We start from the raw sequence: 7,274 nt of genomic DNA, 5'->3' as shown, positions 1-7,274 counted from the left end.
GAATTTGTCTAAGAAATGAGCTTTCACCTTTTGATAATTACATGAGACATAAAGAAAGGCAAGCAAATCAAATCAGCTTTTATGATGTTAAATTATTTCATAGGTCAATATCATGTATTAAATTATGATTTCACCTCTGAGTCACATCAAATGATTTTACAGTGAGTGTACTGAGAAACATTTACATCTGCTGTAAAATATGAAGTACTTAAACCGTTAGTATTCAGTAACTGCTTTATGTCTCAAAAGTAAAATGACAAATTCTTATGAATTTGAGCTTTAAAATTCTTATGGAAGAAATTCTTTATAAATTAGAAAATACTACATCATTTTAATCAGAGAAGGCAGTGGCACCCAACTCCAGTACTCTTGCCTGGAAAATCCCATGGATGGAGTAGCCTGGTAGGCTACAGTCAATGGGGTCGCTAAGAGTCGGACACGAATGAGCGACTTCACTTTCACTTTTCACTTTCATACATTGGAGAAGGAAATGGCAACCCACTCCAGTGTTCTTGCCTGGAGAATCCCAGGGACGGGGGAGCCTGGTGGGCTGCCGTCTATGGGGTCGCACAGAGTCGGACATGACTGAATCGACTTTAGCAGCAGCAGCAGCAACGTCATTTTAATATGGGATAGTTTTTGCTCCTGAAGAAATGTGCCCTTTGATTTTTACTTTTTTAGAATTTTCCAACTATGGATCACTTCAAATCTATTTCTAATAGACATTTTGTGGAATACAAAAAAAATTTGAGAATAACACCTCCCCTATCCAAGTTTCAGTTTATTTGGAGATACTACTGTTTCATGAAATAAAGGCATCCTGACCCAAGGAAAAGAAAAATGATAGCTGTTACTAATACATACTCTCTCTCAAAGTCACTTAGTCATGTCCTACTCTTTGCAACCTCATGGACTGTACTGGCTCCTCTGTCCATGGACTTCTCCTGAAAGACTGCTGGAATGGGTAGCCATTCCCTTCTCCAGGGTTTCTTTCCAACCCAGGGATCGAACGTGGGTCTTCTGCATTGCAGGCATATTCTTTACCATGTAAGCACCAGGGTGGCCCCACTAATACATATTACATATGCATTTACTCTTCACAACAACCTATGAGGTTTATACAATACTGGCCCTATTTTGCAAAGGAGAAGACGCTCACCAGTGTCTTATGGCTGGCAGTGCAGAACCAGATTTAGCCCTGGAGTCAACCACCATGCTATACTCCCACTAAAGAGGGCCAGTGTTCCTAAGATGACACAAAAGAACAAAAGAGTTTTCAGGGCTCTCTAAGGTGCTGTTGTTTTAAGGATAAGAATGAATATGCAGTTTTTGCCAATTATTTGTAAAATGTAAACCTGGTTTGACTTTGGAATCAGTGGGAAATTATTTCAAAGTCTCTGTTTGAGACTATAGAATTAGTCTCAAAATTAAGTAGATTTAAAGCTTAAATGTTAAAGAAGAGCAAGCAGCTAGAGGAAATTGTTTATGTAAATTAAGATGAGAAAGGCCTCTGAGCACAGCACCAAAAACACAGTAACATTCTAGAGATATGGCTCCACAAAAATTTAAAGTCATCTAGCTATGAAAAGGGCTTCCCTAGTAGTTCAGCTGGTAAAGAATCTGCCTGCAAAGCAGGAGACCCCAGTTCTATTCTTTGGTGGGGAAGATCCCCTGGAAAAGGGATAGGCTACCTGCTCCAGTATTCTTAGGGTTCTCTGGTGGCTCAGACTGTAAAGGATTTGCCAGCAATGCAGGAGACCTGGGTTTGATCCCTGGGTTGGGAAGATTGCCCTGGAAGAGGGCATGGCAACCTATTCCAGTATTCTTGCCTGGAGAATCCCCATATACAGAAGAGTCTGGCAGGCTGCAGTCCATTGCAAAGAGTCAGACACGACTGACTAAGCACAGCACAGTACATACAGTGAATTAATAGAAGAATCAAGTTATCATATAGTAAAAAGTCATACAGATGTGAAAACTGCAAAGGAATGTCATATAAGGTGACAACATACTTACATTCTGAATGGATTTATTACCTCAATCCTATAGGTGAGAGAGGAGAAGGCAATGGCACCCCACTCCAGTACTCTTGCCTGGAGAATCCCATGGACAGAGGAGCCTGGTAGGCTGCAGTCCATGGGGTCGCTAAGAGTCGGACACGACTGAGCGACTTCACTTTCACCTTTCACTTTCATGCATTGGAGAAGGAAATGGCAACCCACTCCAGTGTTCTTGCCTGGAGAATTCCAGGGATGGGGGAGCCTGGTGGGCTGCCGTCTATGGGGTTGCACAGAGTAGGACATGACTGAAGCGACTTAGCAGCTGCAACAGCAGCATAGGGGAGAGAAAATAGTATAATATGAATAACATACATTTCTCTTTTGGAAAGGAAATTATAAAATTTTTTTAAAACACATCTTTTAATTCAGGGAACCATATTAAAAAAATAGAAAATGAAAAGAAAAATAACTTCTACCTAGAAATTCTTTTTATTCAGGTACCCATGCTGTAAATCACTTATCTTTATTAATCATTCAAACTAGAGGATGTAGAATATTTGCAACCCCTAGAATCAAAGAACTTTTTAGCAAAAGTAAGTTTGAACTTCAGATTGCCTTACTGTGAAAGTTAAGTTCTAATGTGCCAGCTTTTAGACTAGTCATTCTATGTAAAAAGATAAGTATCTCCTTATAAAACGATTTTCTTTCCTACCTAAAATGTAACCTTTTTGTTTTTCAACACTTTCAGAACATGTAGAGATAATTATGAGATATGATAAGGCACAAAGACTGTAAGAAAAAGTTTGGTTTATAAATTGAATTTATTTTAATCACTTCAGATATATCTGCACCTACAAAGAATGATCTCTCAAAAAGATTAGCCTTTGTTTTTCCAAAATTGAAATATGCCAGAACAGCCTTGCTTGACTAAAAAGCAGGCCTGTGATAGCTTCTAAATCTAAACATAATAACCCTATTGTGTGACTTTATTCATTCTTAAATGACATTTTTTTCATTTTTTAATGACAGTTTTATCAGCAATAAGTATATTAAGTGTACAACAGAGCACTTTTGATTAGATAGTCTTTATAGCTTAACTATCCTGAATTATATTTGGGGGTTGTGAGAGTCAACACTATGTGTTCATTGCATAATTTTCTCTTTCTGGGCACATGCTGCTGCTGCTAAGTCGCTTCAGTCGTGTCCGACTCTGTGCGACCCCATAGACGTCAGCCCACCAGGCTCCCCCCCGGGATTCTCCAGGCAAGAACACTGGAGTGGGTTGCCATTTCCTTCTCCAATGTATGAAAGTGAAAAGTGAAAGTGAAGTCGCTCAGTCGTGTCTGACTCTTAGCGACCCCATGGACTGCAGCCTACCAGGCTCCTCCGCCCATGGGATTTTCTAGGCAAGAGTACTGGAGTGGGGTGCCATTGAGGAAAACTAAATTACAGCAGTCCTTGACCTTATAAACATTCCATTTGCTCTTTCAGCCTTTTCCTTTCCACAGCAGCATTGGAAGCCACATGTTCTGCATCTTAGATCTACAGTGATAGAAGCTGGGTCCCTGGGCTATCTCTTACAAGAGACCCTCTTAGGAAAACTGCCTGGTCTACATCATAGTGACATCATTACAAAAGAGATGTTTGTTTCATTAAATTATTGTGGTTTGGGAATTTTTACATAGTGTAGTCTCAACCGTTCTAACAGAGGTTTGCATTATTAAAGCAATTAGCTGATTTAAAATATCGATTGGTAGGTAAAACTATCATTGTTTGAAAATGAAAAAGAGCAACAATAATGAAAATGGCTGAAATGATGACTCACTTTTATTAAAACTGAAGAATCAAGTTGACATAAGTGAACTATAAGTGATTATTCCTTTAACAGCATTTTAGTAGAATATGGAAAATAGATCTCTTGTGTTTTATAAAGTTCTCTATGTTGAAAGCTAAGAACATTTTCTGTATGGTAAAGCATTTTCACATTTTCCTTGGAATAGCTGAATTATAGAATTCTCAGTTATGAACATATTTTGATTTTGAATTTAAGAACATGATTTTTCATAGAAAATATAGTCATACTGTATTATTTCACATCTGGTCATTTGTATACCACCATCATTTTTTTGGTTGTTATTAGGTCACATACTCCCTATGCTTTAAGTAACATACACCAATTCTCATTTTAATATATATTTTCTACCAGATATTAAAATAAATACTTAGCTATTATAATACAAATGATCAGGGATGGTCACAAATTAATCTTGTTGTCACCTGTGATATAAATACCTCTCTTATAAACCACTCTTATAATAAAGGATGGCTAAGTTCCCAGGTAACCACATCACATCCACCTTTCCCCCAAATAACACCAAGTTTGTTAAAATATTACTATATCAGATAAGTTTGTTGAAATATTAATTTGTATCTATTCTCCCCATATGCTCCCTCTACACCCTTCTCCCATTTTTATCTCATAACAAGATTTTGTAGTTCTCTGTTTCAAGGTTTTTGGACTGAAAGAAAGCAGAAATGACTTTGATCTTTAACTTATGGTGTGTCCTGAAGATGAACTTAGGATCAGTAAGGTGTTTAGAAGTATTCCCCAAGACTTGATGGTAGAGGAGGGCTGTGAGTCCAGGAAGGCTCTGGCAGTAACCAGGGAGGTGACCAGACCTGGGGGCAGGGGGGTGACTGTTAGGTGCAGTCAGAAAGGCTGCATCACAGGCATGAGGACTTCCAGTTGCACTCAGTGTGCACTCTCCTGGGGGACAGACCTCTGAAAAGCCTGGGACTCCCGTTGGGCCACAGCACACGTGGGAGACGGTGTCTGTGTGGGACTCTTACATTTCCAGATGCTCTTGATGCAGCTACAGACCCCAGACACTTGGTACAAATGGTTTGATCTCATTTGCAGAGTGGGACAGAGATGACACCAGAGTGAATAAATTTCCTGCTAAAATGGTGGAATGGGGCCACCAGACTGGACTCTAGCTGATTTAGAGGAAAATTTTAAGCATGGTATTCTTGATACAGCTCAGTTTGTAGACTAAGATCTATGCTTTCTACATTAATAAGATCATTCTGCCAATAGAATCTAACCACATTTTAGCAGCTTTTCTGAGGGAACTGTATTTTACTTTAACATGGCAGTACTATATTTCTCCAACCCAGTGTTAGTATCAGCCCCTCAGGTCCTCTCCCCATATACACACACACCTACCCGCCCACCCCCCCAACACACACAGATGAACACACACCCCAATACAATACTCCTAGGTGTACAAGCCAATGAGGGCTCCTCCCTCTAATTTTTCACACTGTAGGACCTTTAGCCAACAAAAATAGAAATCTCTTTTGAAAAACACGTATAGAAACTTCTCTAAAGAAGGCCTGAACGAGCAATGGGGAAAGCCTCATCGTTTATGATCATTGGTAAGAGAAACCATAGAAAATACTTTGGAAAATGGTATGCCTTTGCTCATTAATTTAATTACTGTTTTATAAAGTATCAACAAGCAGCTCCCTTGAAAATTTTCAGATCTATTATCTGTTAAGAAACTCAAGTGTTGACAACTCAGGTACATTGATTAACATGGTATTATGATACATAAAATATGACCTTTCCAGAGGTTTGTTTATTGCCTTTATAAAAGTATGTGTGTATTAGTTGCTCAGTCGTGTCTGACTGTCTGCAACCCCATTGACTATACGTAGCTCACCAGGCTCCTCTGTCCATGGAATTGTCCAGGCAAGAATACTGGAGTGGGTAGCCATTCCCTTCTCCACGGGATTTTCCCTGCCCGGAGATCAAACCCAGGTCTCCTGCATTGCAGGCAGATTCTTTACTATCTGAGCCACCACGGATCTGGCTTTATAAAAGAAAAGACTCTAACATTATCAACTTTTCTAAGGTTATATTTGAATAATGAAAGTGAAAGTGAAGTCGCTCAGTCGTGTCTGACTCTCTGTGACTCCATGGACTGTGGCCCACCAGGCTTCTCCATTTTCCAGGAAAGAATATTAGAATGGATTGCCATTTCCTTCTCCAGGGGATCTTCCCCAACCAGGGATTGCCATTTCCTTCTCCAGGGGATCTTCCCCACCCAGGGATCGAACCTAGGTCTCCTGCATTGCCGGCAGACGCTTTACCCTCTGAGCCATCAGGGAAGCTAAAAGCTACTCAGTGTTTGTTAATATTTGTGTAGATATTTTAATGACACTGAGCAAAATTTGTTAATTCTTCTAATGCAACACTCTTCATTCTGCCTGTCATTTTTATATATTTTGTAGGTTTAAAGGTTGAATAACCTGAGAAGAATCCTGAGTTTTCCCACAAGGGATACTTAAATTCTACTGAGAATTGTTAGCTAGCGCTGATTTTTCTGCTTTTGCTAAAGGATATCCATGCCTTGGCATGGCGCCTCCAAAGTATAGCTGATTTGTATTCATCCAGATTCCCTAAATGATCTTTCCCCAAATGCAAGCTACCGAATTAATACAAACCATATGTTACTAAATAAGAAAGAATTCTAGCTCATATGAGCTACCAAATTAAAATTTAATAAAAATGGAAAGACTAACTCCCTCTTGAATATGACCTCGGCAGAAGGTCATTATTTTTCCTCCTAGAGGTCCTGAAACACGAAATTGAAAACAGGTAATGTACTACCTCCACTCACCCCGTCACCTTCTATTCAGTCAGTGTTCTTCTTCTTACCTTCTTTACCAGAACCCAGTAAGTCATTCAAAGGGAAGGAAAATATGAGACTAAAACTAATAAGAAAATAAAGAAGAATAGGGTGAAGTTTGACAATGAAGCTTTATTTCCCTCTAACTATAGCTGTAAGCCATTAGTTGAAAAATTTAATAATATACTAAGGTTTCCTATTACACGTTTCATTCTAAACAGTAATGCACCTTAACAGCTTCCCACTCCATGATTGACCAGTAATTCAACAAGAGTGATTTCTTTGTATGGAAAGGTACTTTCTTATACTTTTAAAGAAGAAAATCAAAGTAGATGTCACTATGAGGTTATCATTATACCATGGGGAGAAAGAAAGTAAGTAATGCTATTTTTGAAATATTTTGAAAGAAAGTAAGTAATGCTATTTTTGAAAGGTTTTAAGATATAAATGTTTGGATTTTTTAAATTACTATGATTTATCAAAGATCTCAATACAAGCATTACTTAATATATTTTCTAGGATTTGTATAATTTTCACTACTACATGATTTTAAATTGTTAATGTTTAGTGTAAAAATCAG

This window comes from Bison bison, unplaced genomic scaffold (genome assembly GCF_000754665.1).
Source record: "Bison bison bison isolate TAMUID 2011002044 unplaced genomic scaffold, Bison_UMD1.0 scf7180017864286, whole genome shotgun sequence".
In the NCBI taxonomy this organism is placed as follows: Eukaryota; Metazoa; Chordata; class Mammalia; order Artiodactyla; family Bovidae; genus Bison; species Bison bison.
Note: the sequence above shows the minus strand (reverse complement) of the source record.